At 33.9% G+C, this 20,995-nt stretch overlaps 1 pseudogene; it reads right to left on the reverse strand.

Moving 5' to 3' along the window:
- Positions 1-3,536: 3,536 nt before the first annotated feature.
- LOC134361734 (PC4 and SFRS1-interacting protein-like) overlaps positions 3,537-20,995 on the reverse strand; it is an 82,167-nt pseudogene continuing 64,708 nt past the window's right edge.

Here is a 20,995-nt window from a genome sequence, read left to right on the forward strand (position 1 = left end):
AACTATTGTTAAAAACAAAAAATTAAAACTGAAAAACTACAATATCATTACTTAAGATGTCAAAGGGTGGTTTTAAGAGGAGGTGAAATGTAAATAAAGAAATTCATGAACTAGAACATTAGTCAGAATTGAAAAAATAAAAATATAAAAGAGATCACCTATAAATGATATGGTGAAAATATCTAAACTTTGTAATTGGAGTTGCAAAAAGAGAAAAATTAGAAAAAGGCAATATTTGAAGAAATGATTTGCTGATATTTGTCAAAATTAATCGAAGACATTATGCAACAGATCTAAAAAGTCCTGTGAGTGAGAAAAACCCATATCATAGTATACATCTTTCAGCCATGAATTTTATAAATAGCTACGAGGGTGGAACAAAAAATGGTAATTTTCAAAGGTCACATTCTGCAGTTGTTTTTCCTGATGTTTCAATGTAGCTACAGTGGGTGTTTACTTCATGCACATCTTATGTTTTCCACCTGCAGCCACTCTGGCCATGCTTTGCAGAAGAAACGTTGGGACCTTAAGTGCTCATTTATTTGCATATTGTAGCAGATCCGGACCATTTTCTGAGAAAAATCCAATTACTGTCAGCAGATATTCCTTTGATTTGGTTCAGAATGGCTTGTGGTGGCCTTTTATCTAGGATTGTTCTAGTTCACAACCTCCCTCTCTTGAGAGATTCACAATGCAAACTACGTGGGTGACTTACAGACATCCTTAAGTTAAAAACAACTGGCTTAATTTAGCTAAATCTTAAATTTTCCAAGGTTGACATCAGAACCTTTTTTGTGTGTAACAGTAGTGATCCTGGTCCTGGGTCATCTCTTGGAGATTATTGTTACGTTTGATTCCATCCTTTTGAAGTAAAGACATGTGACTCAAAGAGTTAGTTAATTTCTTAAATTCCCACAGTGAAGAGCAAAGCAAGGAATGTTTGTTTGCTTTTATTTGTTTTTATTTCTTATTTGGTTTTTTTTTTTTTTTTTTTAGTTTGGCACACTTTTTACCTAAAAAAAATATGACTCTGTTAAAGTAAATTTAAAATACCTAAAGTGCTCAGTTCCACTAGCCAAGCGAAATCACCTGTAACCCTCTCAGCTAACTCTTCTGGTGACAATGTCTAGATTTCTACATTATATGCATATGTGTGTGTATATATATGTTATATAACGATATTACGTATGTGTATATGTTATATAACTATATTACGTATGTATATATATGTATTATGATATATACTGCAATTATACATTACATATTCTGATTTATTAATTCTAGGTGATATCTAATAATTTGCATTTATGATAGATTAAGACTTAGTTCACTTAGAGCACCTCACCTCATGCTCTCTCTTCTCAAATGAATTATAACACAAATTTAGTTATATCACGAACTATTTAGAAACACGTTGCTCAGCTTCCAAATATCTAAGAATTACCCAGATGGCTTTTTACAATAAAGAATCTGATTCCTGTTTTGATATTCAATCACTGACATCTTTGGAGCCTCACTCCTCACTTTTTCTCTTTTGCCGTACATCTGGTAAAACTGCTAAGAAAGCCCAGGAAATACCCCCTCCCTTGGCATCGACAGAGAATTTCAAACCATGCTGCCTGGTTTCACCCTTAATCCAATAAAAACCAGAGCCACCCACACCCAGCAGATGGAATAGATTGTGGAAGGAAATATTGCTAACCCACAGTAATGCAGCTGGAACATGACAGAGCTAGGACTAAAAAATAGCTCTTCCAATTTCAGGACTCACAGACTTATCACCATACTGACTGCTTATCATGTTCCTGGAAGATGCTGAATTTATTTTAAAATATATGTAGTGTTATTAAGCAGCATGACAACCCTGAGGGCACTGAAATAATGATATTTAAATCTGCATTTTAATCCTGTTAGGATGGAGGGAATCTCAATGGTTTGGGATTTTACTTCTGGGTCATACCCTTATGTTCAGTACTTCTTTTTTTTTTTTTTTTTTTTGATAGAAAATGTCTTTAATCAAAATATTGACACTTGTGGCTTAACTAGGATAAATGTGTCCAAGTTAAAAAATTGTATTAAGAACCAAACAGAAAATGACTGGTATATATAATAGGTACTAACAGAGTTTCCTCAAAACAGTGGGTCCTAGTTCCATTGTAAGACCTCGCAAATGCAAAAAATCAAATTACTGAAATAATTCAACTTATCTATAGGTGAAAACAGTTGTCTAAGAAGTCAAAACGTACAATGTATGTCACACACAAGCATTGGTAATGTCATTTTCTCATATTCATATAGTTTCAAAACATGAGAAATATCCTTCTACCTACTGAAAACCAATTTACCTAATGTTCAAATTAACTTAGATCTATTGTCTTATAGTTAATATACCCCTGTTAACATTGGTTCACCCTGATTTAGTCCATATACATCAATATACAGAGTGTCAAAGTACTACCTTGGAGCAACTAATGTTCCTACTTTTTGCAGTCCTATTACATGTATGATATACACATGAAAATAAAATTCCTTTCTAAAATAGCCATATTTTCAAATATGTTGCTTTCCTTATATAGCATTTACTTATATTTACCACATAAGCATCATGGATTGATTTTTTTCCAACTAAAAAAATACTACTAAATGACTTCCTTAATAAGTGTGACTTTTTAAAAAAAAAACTTAGAAACTTGAGACTTTTCTCAAAAATAAACTTATTTCCTTTTGAGTTTTAGTTATTAGTGCCTGTAAAGGATCTTAGATAGTCGAACCCTCAAGCCATATTCATCACTATGTATACACAATCTGTTTTCAACAGGTAAGTCATGCGACTCCATTGAATTAAACTACCAAAACTAAACTGCCACAAAACCAAATTACCTTCAAAAGTTTACATGAATTTTGTACCTCTTTAAACATCAGTTGGTTATTTAGTTGTCATAGAAATAGTCATATGGACCACACACTGTTACAAAGAAGCAGGATAATGTAGCACAAAGTAGACTGAGAGAATAAAATGAACTTTTGATAAAAGAAGGGAGTGAGGACTTACATAGAAGTAACATTTCATCTACCATAAAAATGCTCAACTTCTGCAAAACCCACAAACAGTGAAAAGACAGTCTGGTAAATCCAAGATTTGTAAAAGCTATGAACAAAACCCGCAGTATTTGGGAAAAGAAAGGTTTATACAAGTAGCAGCTTTTAACATGTAACTTTTCTGTGCTACTACCAATTACATGTTAACATACACACGAATTGAAAATATGCTACAACCATGTCTGGAAAAGCAGTTGAACATTTTCTAAATGGGAGTCTCACCCACATTTACTGTATAATGTAGCTGTTAATACTGCACAAATACAATTAGCAATAATGTTTAATTACTTTAAACAAAGATGAAGGGATTTTCTCCTTCAAAACAAGTTTTAAGCATCAAAACCTATGCTTATAAAAATTTAAAACTTTTAGCAGTCTAAATATTTCAAATGAAACCCGTTACAAACTTCTCCAACGTTCTTCATATTCCAGGTATGTCAACGCCAGTCGTCTACTGTTGAATCCTTCAGAGGTATTTCAGTCTCTCCTCTTCACTGGGTGGCTTTTTCTTAGTGCTGGCCTCATGGTTGTCCTTGCTTTTTTCATTGCTATCTTCATTATGTTGTGCCTGATGACTACAGTCTTGGGCATTAGATCCTCCACTTAGAGTCTTTGAACCTCTTTGTTCCCTTTCCAGCTTTTTGTTTGGTGCTTTCTTCCCTAGATCTTTGGCTTTATTCACTTCCTCATGCTGTCTTTGTTCAGCAAAAGACTTATTCAGCACGTGTTTGATCACGGAATCTCCTTCACCAACCAAAAACATATTCTTAAACCTGTTATACAACATTGTAGACTTTTCCATGATAACTTGACTAACCTTGAACACCGTATCTTTTTCAGGGTTGTAATCATCTCTGTGTGTTTCTGAGCTTGCAGCAAGTTCATCCAAGGCCTCAATGCATCTGTTCACATCAAGATAATCAATTTCGAGTGAATTTTTCATTCCAGCATGTATCCTTGGAAGTCAAGAATCCACTGATGTTTCTCGCTGCTTCTCCGCTTTCTTGACTTCTGACTTCTTTCCTTCGTCTTTATTCTGCTGCTTAGTTGGCATTGGTTCCTCTTGCTGGCATTTTTGATCTGCTGCTGCTTTCTCATGTTGGCCTTTCAGCATATTCCTTCTGGGAGCAGTCTGAAAGTTTCTTCCACATTTTCTCTTTTCACCTTCTTGCTCATCTCCTTCTTCAGAATCGAGGTTGATGTAACCCATTTTAGCTAAATTTTTCCTTTTTGATTCGACTTCTTTCTCCTCTTTTTTGTCTGGTTCTTTCTTGGCTTATCTCCTTTCTTCTGGTCCTTTTCACCCTTCTTTGGCTGCTTTTTGCATTGCTTATGCTCTTGCCCCTTTTTCTTACTTTTGTCTTCTTCAGTACCCATATCACTCTGAAGGACAGGGCTGCTTTACCGTTTGGGGTCTGCCTCTTGGTTCTGGAATCTTGACTTCGGCTGCAGGTCAGCCCCTTTAGGACTCACTTTCAGGTTAACAGATGCTGCTGCTGTTGGCACTACTCCTGCCTCCTCGGTTTTGACTTGTTTTTCAGCCTTCCTCTTTCTTTTCTGGCAGCTTTCGGAGTGGATATGTCAATTGCTTTAGCATCCTCATTGGGGGCTTTTTCTTCATGGTCAGTATCTTCCTTTGAAACACGAGTTTGTTTTTCTTCAAATTCAGTATCAGATGATGCATTTGATTGTTTAGTTGATGCCTGTTGACTGGAAAATTTCACTTTCAGATTGTTATCTGTCTCCCATAAGCCTTCATTAAAACCTTTTCATTTATTTGGTTTGCCATACTTTTCCTTATTGTCTGAGTAAGGAAATATATCCTTTGGTCCTAAAAAAGCAGTCTCTAAATGATTAGCATTTGTCTCTAGTCCTAGGTGAGTACATAGTAGAATTAGGAGTTTACTAAAGCATCAGAAAACGTTTCATGCCAGCAAGACTTTTTGGAGCCTATACTGTATAGATAGGCATGCCATTTATAGATAGGGATGTCAATATTAACTGATACACTCGTAATGAATACTGGAGTTTTCAGAGACACTCAGCCGGAGTCATTACAGATTTCAAGAAAGAGCCACATAATTTAGCAGATTTTAGTGCCACAACACCATGCCAAACTGTATTTCCAGCAACAAGAACTGGAGATAAAACAAGAGTTTATGCCTGACCTCCAAGTGTATGAAGATGTTAAAAAGTCATCTGAAACTGGAACACTAGGACCACTGTGTCAGTCAGGGACCTTGATTGTGGGAAATTTAAATCAAACTTTGAGCACTTAAGGAGAAAAGCTACTTATTTAAAGCATATGTGGTACTCATATCAGAGTTCTTTAAAAAGTTTCTGTAAATGTAGAATTAAAACATTATAAGAATCTTTCAATGAACTTTTTGAAGTACACTCATATAATATACAGAAAGGTGAGCTCTTTAGGATGTAGCCAGTGGAACTTCCACCACTGGATGTTCCTCTGATATTGCTCAGTACTTCTGCAGGGTTCTCGATTCCACCATGGCTGCTGGTGTGAATAGTTTCAACTGTGTTTGCAATTATGTCATTTCTGAGAGATTCAAAGTCTTAGACATCCAACTGTCTGAGCCTAGGTCACTTGTCTGGGATTCTATAATATGAGAAGAGAGATATCTGTTATCAAGGTTAGATAGCTTTTAAATAAACACATTTTCTACTTATGTGAGCCAAAGTTTGTACTTTTGCCTATCCCAAGATCCCTGACTGATACAGTGGTGTTTACTTTAAATCTGCTGAAATATTTTCACTTATTTATTTACCTGGGAATGGAGCCTACAGTTTGAACATGATTTTGGCAATATCCTTTTGGCACCAAAATGTATGTTAAAGAATGAGATGGTTCTTCCATGGATTCTATAATAATTCTGGTTGAGAATGTTGAAAAAAGTTTCTGGATAACAACAGCAATAAGAAGTTCTACAACTACTTTAAAATTTTCTAGCCTCTTGATATTTTTATATTGTCTTTAACTGTTTTTGTGTCTTTTTTTTTTTTTTTTTCCTTTGGGGGAGGATAGGGTTTGGTAGGATATTCTAAGAGTTGATTGTGTATAAGAGAAAGAGAAGCTAGGAACTTAAAAACAAAGAGAAAAAAAATTCCCCAAGAATTATGGCTGAAAATGTTGTTAAGGGACCTTCTACTGAACAGGAGATGCTTAGGGTGGGAATGGGAATGACATGTGAAGCAATGAAGCCTTATGCCATCAAGAGTCAGGATTCTATAATAAACTGATTATGCTTGTGTCAGGCTGGATCACAGACCCCTCTGCCCCATCCTGTGCAGGTTGTGAGTCAGGTAGTTGAAAAAAGGTTCTGGCAACTGATAACAGGCTGACGTGAGCTCTGCCAGCCAGTGGTTCAGAGCTGCTGCCTTTTATACCAAAAGTACACAATAGTGGCAATGAGCCAAGGAGCATATGGGTGCACATGTGCAGTTACACCGCTCTCATATAACTTGTTTACAACAGATGTACTGAATCATACCCAGCTGCATATGAGGTGATGGGGCCTGACTGTACTGACTCCATTTTCCTCATTGCTTGCAATAACAAGAAACTTGGAAGCAATTCAGGTGAGTTACACAAACACAAATTATTTGGTATTTCTCCATATTTTCTCAAGAATAAAAAAAATCAACAAACACATACAGCTTGAATTTCCTGAAAATATTTGATTTCTCCTTCTCACATTTACTGTGATTGGAAGAACAGCAGTTTTCAAAAATGAAATTTTCAGAAGGCATACTTAATGAAGAGAACAATAGTTCAATTAAGTGCAACACAGAGAAATGACTACTTAATATAAATAAATGAAACTAGATTCCATTTGCACTTCAGACATTGGCATAAAGATTATTTGCTAAATTGGTTTTATTGAAAACTTCCAGGAGCAATTTTTCAGTGAAGTATATTATTCTGACAACATCCCCTTCCCACTATACCTTCCCCAAATCTTTATAGTGTTAGATACATATCCTGTGACCTAAGAATACTTTTCTTTTAAGATATTCAAATATTAATATCTCTTTAAGTCAGCTGTATTTAACAATATGTAGTTACTTAAAAATAAAATGAGGTTAAAGTATGGTTAAATTCAGCTGGGGAAAAAATGAAGAACTATTGCTTCAATAGGTTTTAGATCATTGAGTGAAATCATAAAGGTCAATAGACAATGTATTCAATAGGCTAAGTCTTATTCTGGAAAATAAATTGAGTATTCATTGAATATTTAATAAGCCCTTTTCAAGAGTAATAAATATCCCCACTTTTTTTTTTTATAGTTACTTAAGGTGGGCCATATTAGAGTTTCTCCAGGTAGACATGTTGTTTCTTGCATTTTGCACAAAAGACACAGAAATTCTTGGGGAATAAAGTAAAAAGTACAATTAAGTTGTGAGACAAAGGCTCATTATAGAACTCATTTGAAGAAATGAGTCTATCACACAAAATTGCTTCTAGACGCTAAATAAATTTTCTCTTTGCCAAAAAAGCAAATCAGTCATGTTGATTTTGTGAACATTTATCTTTAGTTTTTTAGTGCAATTAGAGAAAAATAGGAAGGCTACCCTACTTAAGATGAAAAACATGAAAAATCTCTACTTTTTTCTCTTTTCATAAATTAGGATGTATTGAAATGAAGTAGGACAAACAGAATCCCTCACCATTTCCAATATTAGCTATCTTTAGTTTTCTTTCTCAAAGGAAAGGTTTGAGTGATATAAAATTTTAATGCTGCATGTGAACTTTGCGAATGCGAAACCTGTCAGTCTTTATGTTAATACCACCTAAAACTTATCCCCTAATTGGAGTAAGCTTTCCCAGTGTTTGAATGAGAGTTCCCCACTCCCTAAAACTGTATAAACTTTCAATATCAGTATTTTCAATCATTGATAATGTAATATTACAAAGAAATTGCTTTTTTATTTTGTTAATGTTAAGCTAGATTGTCATATAGCCTTATTAGTTATTTGTGTTATTTCATTTTTGTCTGATTCTTTTTTTTCCTACTTCCCTTGTAATTTTAGTCTCTTTGGTACTGATTTCTAAGCTCATTTATGATTCAGGATGTCAACAATTTGTCAAGTATTGCACATGAAATACCATGTGCTTTCTCTTTTATTTTATTGTGCCGATTTATTTTTTGGTTGTACAGAATTTACGTATTGAGATATAATCATGTTCTATTAAAAAAAGTCTTCTCAACTTATCAAATTAATTATATATTAGATATATGGGGAAAAAAGGTTAAAAAACCCATGTAGGGTCTTGATAAAATAAGGAAAATTATTACTGAGAAACTTTCTTACTTCGAAGGGCTGCGCATGTAAGCAAAAGAACCTTTATGTTGGTGAATGACTAGATTTTCTCTTGGTGGTGTTTAATTATGGAACAAAGTACTTAAAGATGAATTTTAAGCAGTAATTACACTCTTTCTAAATGTAAAATAAAGGAGCATAGTCAGTCATTGTTCTGTGAGCAGATTACAGAGCAAAGTCGAAGTTTACTAATACTAACATCACTTTCCCCTGAAATTATTGCACTTTATTTTAGGTTACAAAGATAATGCTCAATTAAAATGGGAAGCTAGCTATTTGTCCCACTCATCCGTAGACCTGATATTTGGCTTGAAGGAGAAACATAACAAGAAAATTATAATTATGAAAGTACAATAATCAGGATATTTAGTTTCTGCCAGATGACATTATGTAGAATCCTCTTTACATGTCATAATGGGAAATATTCAAGTTCTGATATTTTGTATTTTTATTCCACTTAAATTATCTTACATTTTCAGTGAATTATTTCTCCTGAGATTTCCCCTTTGATCCTGAGCATTTCAGATAAACTCCTTTTTAGAAATAACGCCCCAAATTTACCCATTTCTAATGTTTTGGACAACTCTCCTAAAACAGCATAGGGCCTCTGCACTTGAAAACAGCTATAAATTCATGTATCTGTTCCAATTATCAAATAACAATATTGTCAGTTGGCAACTCAGGGGATGCTTTTGGAGCGCTCTTGATTTGGAGTTCAGATATATTTATATTAATATATGGAATTTGTTCTCCAAAAATCCTCATTGAAGTTTTGGGAAAATATTATCTATGGCTTACTAAAAATACCAGAATACAGACTATTTATTCTAGGCCTGGGGCCTATTGAAGCAAAGTTTGAAACAAACTAGAAATACGATGTTTTAAATGTTTGACATAAAAATCAAACTTTTGCAAGCAACTCATCAGCCTTTACGGAGTATATTTCATGAATCCAGGAACTGATTACACATGATGGAGATTAAAAAGAGCCAAATGGTGTGGCTCTTATCATTAGCTCTATCTTTAGATAACCTGGTTCCAATGAGTGCTAACTTATCTTTCACATGGAAACTCTGAGAATGACCATGATTTGTCCATTACCATTGATGTGAGAGAAAGAGAAGAGACGTAGACAGCAGACAGTTTGATTTTGAATCTAATTCCATAAGTTGAGTAACCTTTCTGAATTCATCTTAACTACGGAATGTGAACAATAATATTATATTACAATATTATTAAATATTAGGTAATTAAACTTGAATAAATGATCAACCGTATATAGTAAGCACCCCCAAACTAGTAGTCCATTTCAGAGGGGGGTTTTGAATAGGGAAAAACACTTTCAGTAGAAGATTTGGAGGCAAAAGAAAACCGATGACTCTCTTGACCACTAGAGCATGAAATGAAAGGATCATATGATATCCTTCCACATGAAAGATATGTTTTATGTAAGATATATTTTGTTACTGCATTTAAAAATACACCTTCAAAATATGAGACACGATATACTGAAAAAGTAATTTGTACTTTGATCTCACTGGTAGAAGTACTTTTCTTTCATCCATCTCAAGAAGGGTCGTCACTTTTCTTTTTTTAGGAAATTTGGTGTTACGAAACCCAAAGATGAAGTTAATAGCATTAGAAGACACTCTCCTTTTTCATTAAAAACAAAAATCGATTAAGAATTGTGTGCGGGTGAGGGTTGTGGTGAAGGATAAAGAGGGGAGGACATTGTCTGAAACCAAGTGTAGTAATTATCTATTGCTGCTCAGCAAAATACTCCAAAATATATGGTTTTAAAAACACATTTAACCTCACACTTTCTGGGTCAGGAATTTGGGTACAGCTTCATGGTCCTTCACATAGCTGCAATCAAAGTGCTGGCCCATGGTCTGTCATCTTATCTGAAGGGTCAGTTGGAGAAGGACCCTGTTCCAAGCTTGCCCAGTGGTTTGGGTGAGGATTCTAATCGATTCCTCATAGACTATTGGACCGAGTTTCTCTCTGTTGGCCAGAGTCACCTTCAGTTCCACCTGCTAGCTTGCTTCATCAAAGCAGGCAAGCCAAGAAAGTGATAGTGAGAGTCCAACCAACAGAGTTCACGGTCTTTTGCAACCTAATTATACAAGTAACATCCTATCACTTTTGTTTTAGAAATAAATCACTAGCTCCAGCTGAAACTCAAGTGGAAAGGAGTGTTCATATCAGGAGGTGAGGATTTTTAAGAGACAACTTTGAAACCTGCCTGCTACATAGGGGCATTTTAATAGAGGTTGCATTCTGTAGATCATTTTGGGTAGTACTGTCATCTCAACAATATTAAGTCTTGCAGTCCATGAACATGACATTTCTTTCTATTTATTTATGTCTTCAATTTCTTTTAGTGATTTTTGCAGTTTTCCATGTGCAAGTCTTGTGCTTCTTTTGTTAAATTAATCCCTAAACATTTTATTATTTTTGATGTATTCTAAATTTAATTGTATTTAAGTTTCATTTTCATTTCAGTGTTTATGTCTAGTGTGTAGAAATGCTATTATTTTTTCTATATTGATCTTGCATATTGAAACCTTACTGAATTAATATATTATCTCTAATAGTTTCTTTTTATTCTTCAGGATTTTCTAAATACAACGTCATGTCACTGGCAGATAGAGATAATCTTACTTCTTTCTTTCCAATAGGGTGCCTTTTGCTTCATTTTCTTGCCTAATTGCTTGGCTAGAACTTCCAATTCAATGTTAAATATAGGTGGCAGATGGGGGAATCCTGGTCTTTTTCTCAGTCTTTGGGGGAAGGCTTTCAGTCTTTACCATTAAATAGGTTGTTAGCTGTGGAATTTTTATAGATGTGCATTAGCAGGTTGGGAGAATTTCCTTCTATTCCTTGTGTGTTAATTTTTTTTTTCTCATGAAAGGGTGTGTGTTAGATTTTGTCAAATGCTTTTTCTGCATTTATTGAAAAGATCATGTGGTTTTATCTTTTATTCTATTGATATAATGTATTCCACTGAGTGATTTTTCTATGTTCAAACAATCTTGCATTCCCCAAATAAATCCTATTTGTTCATGTTGTATAATCTTTTTTTTTTAATGTTGATGATTATGATTTGCTAGCATTTGTCCAGAATTTTTGCTTTTATATCAATAAGATATATTGGTCTATTGCTTTCTTTTCTAGGAATCTTTGTTTGTTTTCAGTATTAGGATAATGCAGACCTCAAAATGAATGAAAAATGTTTCCTCTTTTTTCTATTTTTTGAAAAATTTAGTGAAACATTGTTGTTAATTCTTCTTTAAACATTTAGTAGTATTCACCAGTGAAGCCATTTGGCTCTGAGATGTGTTTTGTGGTGAGTTTTTTGACTAGGAATTAAATTTCTTTACTTATTATAGATATATTCAGATTTTCTCTTTATTCTGAGTCATTTTCAATTGTTAGTGTCTTTTTATGAATATAGCCATTCATTTAGGTTTTCTAGTCTATCGGCACAATATTGTTCATGATATTCATTTATAATTCTTTTAATTTTTGTATGATCAGAGTCCCCCTCTTTCATTCTTGATTTCAGTATCTTGAGTCTTCTTTCTTGTGCAGTGTACTAACATTAATAAAGCAAATGTATTTCACAGGGCCTACCTAGCTTCCAAAGCCCTGTAGTTTCAGGCATAAGCTAATTTTTAAAAATTACACATAGAAATGATAAGCTTGCAAAAGACAGGAAACTTTCCCCAGGCTAAAGTCTCTGCTGTAGGTAAAGAATTGTAACACAGCAAAATTGCTGGCTCAAAGGATAAATGTCCTTGGTGCAACTAAACCTAATGACTGTTGCCATGAAAATTATCTTACTGTTCTTTTGTAACCACCTATGTTCCTTTTCTGTAACTTTCCTGCCTGAAGAATAAATATGGAGAGAAGACCAGAGTTTGGTGTTAATCTTCTGAGGAGGAATGCTTCTCTCTTGAGGGTTCCTGGAAATTAACCCCTTCGGAGCTTCTCGCTGCTCAGAAGAAATGGGCTTTGAGTAATCCTTTGTGTCTCCATCACCCTGGGGGAGAGGTGACATTTCTTTTTTTCATTCTTAGATTTAGTTAAACTTGTCAACTTTTTAAAGAACCAACTTTTGGTTTTATAGATTTTGTCTATTGTTTTTCTTTTTTGTGTTTCATTTATCTCCATTCTAATCATTATCATTTCCTTTTTTCTGCCTCCTTTGGGTTTAATCTACTCTTCTTAAGGTGGAAAGTTAGGTTATTGATTTGAGATCTTTCTTTTTTTGTACAGGTGTTTACATCTCTCAGTTTTTCTGTAGGTACTGCTTTAGATGCATCCCATAAGCTTAGTATCTTTTTGTTCATTTTTCCTCATTTGAAAATATTTTCTAATTTTTATTTTGATTTATTATTTATTATTGATTATTTAGGAATGTGTTGCTTAATTTCAGTGTATTTGTGAATGTCCCAAACTTTCATCTATTATTGATTTCCATTTTGGTCAGATAATATACTTTGCATAATATTAATCCTTTTAAATTTATTGAGATTTGTTTTATGGCCTAACACATGGACTATCCTGTTCCATGTGTACTTACAAATATATATATTCTGGTACTGGATTATGTTAGTCAGTTTTTTTGTTGCTTATAGCAGAATACCTGAAACTGGGTGATTTATAAAGAAATAGAATTTATTTCTTACAGTTTTGGAGGCTGAGACATCCATGATCCAGGATGTGCATCTGGTGAAGGTCTTCTTCTTGGTGGGGAATCTCTACAGAGTCATTATCACATGGTGAGGGCTGAGGAAGGGAACATGCTAATGTGCTTCTTTCTCTGCTTATAAAGCCATGAGTACTGCTCCCATGATAACCCATTTATTCATTAACCCACCTATTCATTAATCCATGAATGGACCAATCTATTCACAATGGCCACACCTTTCAACACTGCCACATTGAAGATCAAGTTTCCATATGAGCTTTGGAGGGGGCAAACATCAGCACATAGCATGGGTGAAGCATTATATAGATATCTTTTAGATCTAGTTGGTCTAGTTATAGGGTTGTTTGGGTCTACTTTGTTAATCTTCTCTTTAGATGTTCTATCCTTTATTCAAGGTAGGGTACTAAAGTTTCCAACTATTATTGTTATCTATCTTTCCTTCAGTTTTTCAATTTTTGCTTCATGTATTTTGGGCTCTGTTTTAGGTGCATATGTATGTTAATAATTGTTATATCTTCTTGAGAAATTGACTCTTTTATTAATATATACTGTCCTTTGTCTTTGTAACACTTCTCAATTTAAAGTGTATTGTTTTTGATATTAGTATATCAACTTTGGCTCTTTTTTGGTTACTATTTGCATAGTTGTATTAGCCAAAGTTCTCCAGGGAGACAGAATATATAGTACATGTATATAAAATAAGAGAAGGGATTTATTAGGGGAATCGGCTCATGTGATTGTGAAGACTGAGGAGTCCATAATAGGCCATCTGAAAATTGGATGCCAGTAGTGTGGCTCAGTCCAAGTCTGGAAACCTCAGAACCAGGGAAGCCAATGGTGTAATTGTCAGTCCAAGGCCAAAGGCCTGAGAGCCAGGATTGCTGCTGGTGTAAGTTCTGGAACCAAATGACTGGGGAGTCTTGAGTTTGGATGTCCATGAACAGGAGAGAAGAGTGTATCTCAGCTCCAGTGGATACAGAAAGAGATTTGCCTTTTCCTCCAGTGGACTGGATGATGCCCACCCATACTGAGGGCAGATCTTTCCCACTCTGTCCACTCAGGTTTACATTCTAATCTTTTTTGGAAGCACTCTTACAGGCACACCCAAAAATAATGCTTTGCCAGCCAGGTTTCTATGTATTCCTTAATCTAGTCAAGTTGACACCTCAAATTAACCATCACAACAGTGTATCTTTCTTCCATTCTTTTACTTTGAAACCATTTGTATCTTTGACATCATGTTTATTTTATCCATTTTGCCAATCTCAGCCTTTTGATTAGAGCATTTAACCCATTTACATTTAATATAAGTTTTATAGGTAGGATTTACATCCACCTCTTCACTATTTCTTCTGTATATTAAATTATTTTTCTCTATTTTTAAAATTTCTTCTTTTGTGTTAAATTCATATTTTCATGTTTGTCATTTTAATTCTCTTTTCATATTTTTACTATATTTTTTGAGACATTTTCTTAGTTGTTTCCCTGGGGATTAAAACTAAGGTTTTAATTTATAACATCTAATTTCAATAATATTAAAAAACTTTGCTCCTGTATAGCTGCATTCCCTCCATTTCCTTTGTGCTTTCCTATTGTTATACCAGTTATATCTTATACATTGTATTACAATCAATATAAAATATAATTATTGGTTTATTGAGCTCTCTTTTAAATCATGTACGAGAAATATATGTTACAAACAAAAATATACATTTATGCTGTCTTTTGTTTACCTGTGAAGTTACCTTTACCAATGCTTTTCATTTCTTTATGTCCTTTTATTACAGACTAAAAGACTCCCATTACTATTTCTTATAGAACAATCTGCTAGTGACAGATTGTCTCAGTTTTTGTTTATCTGGGAATTCCTTAATTTCTTCTTCATTTTTGTAGAATAGTTTTGTTGAATATGGGTTTTTGGTTCACAGCCTTTTTCTTTTTGTGGTTTGAATACATCATTCTACTTTCTTTTGTCCCAATGGTTTATGAGAAGAAACTGACTGTTAATCTTACTGAGGATTCTCAGAATATAAAGAGTCTCTTTTATTATGCTGTTTTCAAGATTCTCTCAGTCTTTGGCTTTCAGTAGTTTGATTATGATATGCTAACCTGTGGATTTCTTGAGTTTGTTATGCACTTTGAGGTTTTCTCTTTGTTTGTTGAGCATGTTGGTGTGTAGATTAACTTCCTATAAATATGGGAATTTTTTTGTGGTTATATCTTCAAATATTCATTCTGTCCCTTTCTATTCTCTTTCTGCCTCTGGGACTGTCATTATGCATATATAAGTGTGTTTGGTGGTGTCCCACAGGTATCTAAGGTTTTATTCACTTTTCTTAATTCTTTTTCTGTTATTTTTCTTTTACCCTTCAGACCAGATAATTTCAATTGACCTATTTGCCAGTTTGCTTATGTTTCTTCCGCTTTTTAAAATCTGCTGTTAAGCTCATCTAGTACATTTTCTATGTCAGTTATTTTACTTTTTTACTCTAAAATTTTTATTTTTTTGATAATAATTTTTACCTCTTTATTGATGTTTTCTACTTGTTAAGACATTATTTTCATACTTTCCTTTAATGTTTTATACTTTGTTTACTTTAGTTCTTTGAATATATTTAAAATAACTGATCTAAAGTCCTTGTTTAGTATGTGTAATGTCTGGGTTTCTTCAGAAACAGTTTCTATCTCCCTTCCCCCATGTATTTGGGTCATAATTTCTTGTCTTTGCATGTCTAATACTTACTTTTTGAAAACTGCACATTTTGTATAACATAATGTGGCATCTGTAGAAATTAGATTCTCCCCTCTCCCCATGGTTTGCTGTTGTCTTAGCTGTTTATTATTATTGTTGTTGCTTTTTGTTTGTTTAGTAACTATCTTGAGCTAATTCTGTAATGTCTGTATTCCTTGTCATGTATGGCCACTGAAGTCTCTGCTCAATTGAGCAGTTAATGATAAAATAGGCTTCCTCAAATTCCTAGGAACAATAAGTCTTCTGATCTTATCAGAGGACTCTCTCTCTGTGTTAGAGCATGCTGTCAGCATTCAGCCAGGCAGTTTACCACTCTGCCCTACTCTTCACTTCCTTGTGCAGAATCTCAAAGTCAGAGATAAGAACTGAGTCCCTTGTAAGATCTTTTTTTGGGTGTTCATGCAGCCCTACATGTGTGGTCTTCTTGATTCTCAAGAATATAAAAAATTTTCCAAAGCCCACTATGAACATCTCATTTTCCAGATCTTCCTTTTAAGTTTTGGTTAGTTTGTTGTTTGCCGCAACTGTTATCTCTGAGGAAAAGACCATTCACAATGGATGAGCTCTGAATGAGGTTACATAAAGACAAGGATTGTGAGTAGGTTTACCAGGGACCTGCCAGACAGGTAAAATAATAAAAATAGTTTGAGAACAGAGATTTGAAAGAGCTCCAGCTCTGTTCTGACCTCTGGTGGCTAGTAGCATTAAAATATACCCCAAAAGACTGACAAAATGGACTCTGGCTAAAAGAGACGTTCAAATAGTTAAACAGAACCAAAAAAAAAAAAAAAAAAAAAAAAGACCTCAGCAGGGTGGAGGGGCAGACACATATCTCAAAGCCTGCCAATATATATTGCTATATTACTGACTATTATGATTTTTTTTCATTCCTGTAACTAAGTAAAAGGCAATTCTCAGAAGGTAAGGCCAGATAAGCTCTCACTGGGAGGTTGACAGTGACCTTCAACAAGTCCAAGTGGTGCCAGCCACTGACCCCCTCCTTCTCATTCTTGCAGTCCCACTATTGCTCCAATTAAACAGAAAACAGACTCCATGGATATTCTTCTCTTTTTTCTCCAGATATAGGGTTCATATTAAAACCAGCCACAGCAGATCTATGGAGTCTGCATAGTAACATAGCTTGGTGCCTTATAATTACATATATGTTCACTCACTGTGCACACATATTGCCTTCTCTATAAATATTCATAGCATTCTCTCTAAGCTCACTGAATATGCATGTGAACCTGATCCTGGGGGGCATAAATACCAATCACTTCCCCTCCCTTATTGGAGAACATACTTTAGGTTTGCCCAGAGGTTACATTTCCCTAATCTGCAGATTGTTTCTTTCCTGGAAAATAAAGTTTCCATTTTCTCTTTAGCAGATCCTGTGGTCCTTTTTGTCATCGGTAAGCTGCTGGTTTTGACAATAATTGGTGGCTGTTAATTTTTCAGGCTGCCATGGACTGCAAAGAGCGGATGGAAATAGGATAACTTAAAATGTTACAAAACTGTTCATACCAAGGCTCAGTCTCTTTTCTTAAAGAATTGATCTGAGGATGAATGCAAGCTTTTTGGTTAATTTCTAGAATTTTGAAAAAGTTGATTCTGACATTTTTTCCAGTTTTTTCATTGCATTTACGGAGACAAGAATCTTTACTATTACTGTTTATTATTATTAATGATTATTACTTCACCATTTCTTATTATGCTTTGGTAAGTTGATTTTAAATGAATGTTTTCTAGATCTAACATGCTGCCATTATTTTTTATGCAGAGTATTTTTATAACTCTCATGTTCTAATGTTTTTTATTGGTTATTTATCCTCAAAAGAGTGTAATTTTATTCTTGCCTGCTAGAAACTAGTACGGGCATATTAAAAAGTAGGTTGTCTTACTTTTTTTCTTGGTGCCATTAGGATTTTAAGGTAAGATCTTAGCTGGCTGACTGGATAGATTTGTTTTAAATATTCATTTCAATCTTTTCCTGTCAGTGTTTATGACTTATACATTGTGGGACTGAATGGTATTGAATAATAGGAGGTAGAACATTACACAGTCTCAGGAAGGGAGTGTTATTTTGATGCTTTTATTTATGCCTGCTAAACTACAATGGAAGAAACGTGGTGCAGATGTGTCTGACGTTATTCCTAGATATTCCATCCATCAGCTTGAAGTCCTTTCTTAACAAGGAACAATCATCTAGTGCCAGAAATTACTTCTACACATTAAGAACAAATGTGGAAACATACCAGTTAGAGATAAATTAGGTCATAGGAAAGCTTTATCCTTCATATTTCTTGACATATAGTTCTATGTATTTCCATTCCCAATTCTTTTAATACTGTTTAAACTAAAATAAATAAATAAATAAATAAAAATAAATAAATCTGCCTTCCCCATCCCACATTGCCCTAATCTGGGAAAATAACTAGGAAAGAGAAAACAATTTTAAAAACAGAAAAAAGAAAGAAAGCTTTGAAATTCCAATAGCATTTAATTTATGTGAGCCTGTGGTTAAAATAATTAAAAGAAAATAGAAACCTACAGCCTAATATTACTTATTTAACATTGATGTAAAGAGTTCAAGGAAACATTAGCAAATAAAATCTATATCAAGAGAATAAAGAGTCACACACTGAGTTTTTCAGGAAAGCAAAATTGGACCAATAACAAAAAGGTGAACTTTTCTTCATTTGTACCACTGTAGCTAAACCAAAAAGTATATATTTGAGCTAAATATTTAAATGTACCTTACATTAATGACTATAGACCTCTGATGGATATTTGGAACTGTATATTAATTGAACTGCATAGTATATACAGCAGTGTATTTTGTAGAATATAGTATGTGCAGTGTAGTATAGTATAATGTATTGGTTTTTTTTCAAGTCATTATTATTGGCATCTAGAAGCATGAGTGGCTACAATATTTGCCACAGTGTATCTGAGTGAGCAGGTTAAGACTTGACTCAGAAACTTTTCTGCTACTTAGGAAACTACATTGTGCTCCAGGTTTTGCTGTTTCTTGTGATTGACACAAGCCCCTTTGGGACGTGAGCGTCCTATAGGTGCCATTCTAATAATGAAATATAGATTTCCAGACTTTCTCAGTTAAACAGGACCAATTTAGCATTATCATCTTTCCAGTTAAATAAAAACAGACACCATATTTATTCATTGTTTAAATTATTATCTTCCGAGCATAAATTAATTTCTAGGCATGAGCCAGTGAAAGAGTAAAGCATCTTATGGTGCTTACATCTTAGTGGGGGATTTAGACAAAAGACAAATAAAAATATAATGAAATGTCTGGTAGTGATTAGTACATGAAATAAAATAATACTGGATAAGGAGTAGAGAGTCACGAGGTAAGAGGGTCTATTTTAAAAGAGATGCTTAGGAAAGGACTTTCTGATGAAGAGGTGTTTAAGCAGAACCTTGTGTGAAAGGAGTCATGAACCCAGCAGATATTTGCAAGCAGGGCACTCTACACAGACAGAGAAGCAGTGCAAAGGCCCTGTGGTGAAAATCTGCTTGGAGTGCTCAAGGATCACCAAGAAACTTGACAAGTAAGGAAGAAAAGCATTAGGAAATGAGGTTGGAGAGATAGCCAGGAATAGCTGGGACAGAGGTTCCCATACTTTTTGATCTCAGGACACTTTACACTCTTAAAAATTAATGAGGACCCCAAAAAACTCTTGCTCATGGGAGTTATGTCTATTAGTATTGTATTTACTGCACCAGAAATTTAAACTGAGCACTTAAAAAATATGTATTTATTAATTTAATTTAAAATAACAATAAATCTATTAAATGTTATTATAAATAACATGTTTATTATGAAAATAACTAAATTTCCATGGGGAAAAAATAGTGAGAAGAGTGACGTTTTTACATGTGTGAAAATCTCTTTAGTGTATAGTTTAAGAGAAGTTAGCTAAATTCTCATATTTGTTTCTTTATTCAACCTGTTGAAATATGTTGTTTTGCTTGAAATATATGAAGAAAACCTGCCTTCACAAAGATATGAAAGTAAAGAAAGGAGTATTTTAATAAACTTTTTAATTCACTGTGGATATTCTTATTTGTTACTTCACAACTATTCACATGGTAGTTTCTTAAAGGTTAGTTGTAATGTGAAATAGGAAAGCACATCAACAATATTTATGTATGCTGTTATGTTAAAATCCATTGGTTTTTCTTGCACTTTAAATGGCTCTTTTTACCCATAAATGATTTTGTATAATCATATACTGGACATTTGTAAAGTATTGGTTTACTAAGTTATGTATCTTCTTAATGTTATTACATTTTATTACATAAAGTATTTTTTAAGCCACATTTTTAAAATCACTACCCATATCATCAAGAGTCTTTTAAGTATTGGAAAGCTGTCAAACTCAAGATGACTGATAAAAGTGACAGATTCTTTGTTTTTAAAAAAATGTCTGCCAAATATGAAATTTGAATAGCCACAGGTTTTTAATTTTTTAAAATTTCTTTGATCAGTAGTTTTTGCAAGTAAAAATGTTTTCCTGTGAAAAAAGTGATTGTTTCATTTTGCAACTTAAAGTGCTGTGCAAGTGCTTTTCCTGGAGATAGTCATTATATAAGCATCAGATGCAGCAGAAATGCTTTATACCTTCTTCTCATTTTATCATACAGAATATTAAAAAGAAATCTCATATTAAGATTTAATAAAATTACTGATATGTTACTGATAAATATCACTATAGATATTAAGTGAAATTGACATTTTTTTCTTTTCTTTCTGGTGTATGTGGAGGTAAAGAGTAAATGACTATTAGAGCTCGGTGTCCTGACTTGACCTTGATTTGTGCTGAAGCTCTAGCAGTTTTACCCACTATTCCTTTGCATCATTCGTGCAAATGTAAACACATTGAAAAAGGCAAATGCTTTTCTGATACCATTATCAAAGCAGTCTTGGCATCAGAGATTTCCTGAAAATGTCTTGTAAGACCCGTGCACCAAGCACAAATCCCACACGCCGGAGTGGCTTGCTTCACAAAGACCACAGGACAAGAGACGCTGCAATCAGGCAAGAGGTATTTTATTTTCCA

The sequence above is a fragment of the Cynocephalus volans genome, chromosome 13 (assembly GCF_027409185.1).
Source record: "Cynocephalus volans isolate mCynVol1 chromosome 13, mCynVol1.pri, whole genome shotgun sequence".
Lineage (NCBI taxonomy): Eukaryota > Metazoa > Chordata > Mammalia > Dermoptera > Cynocephalidae > Cynocephalus > Cynocephalus volans.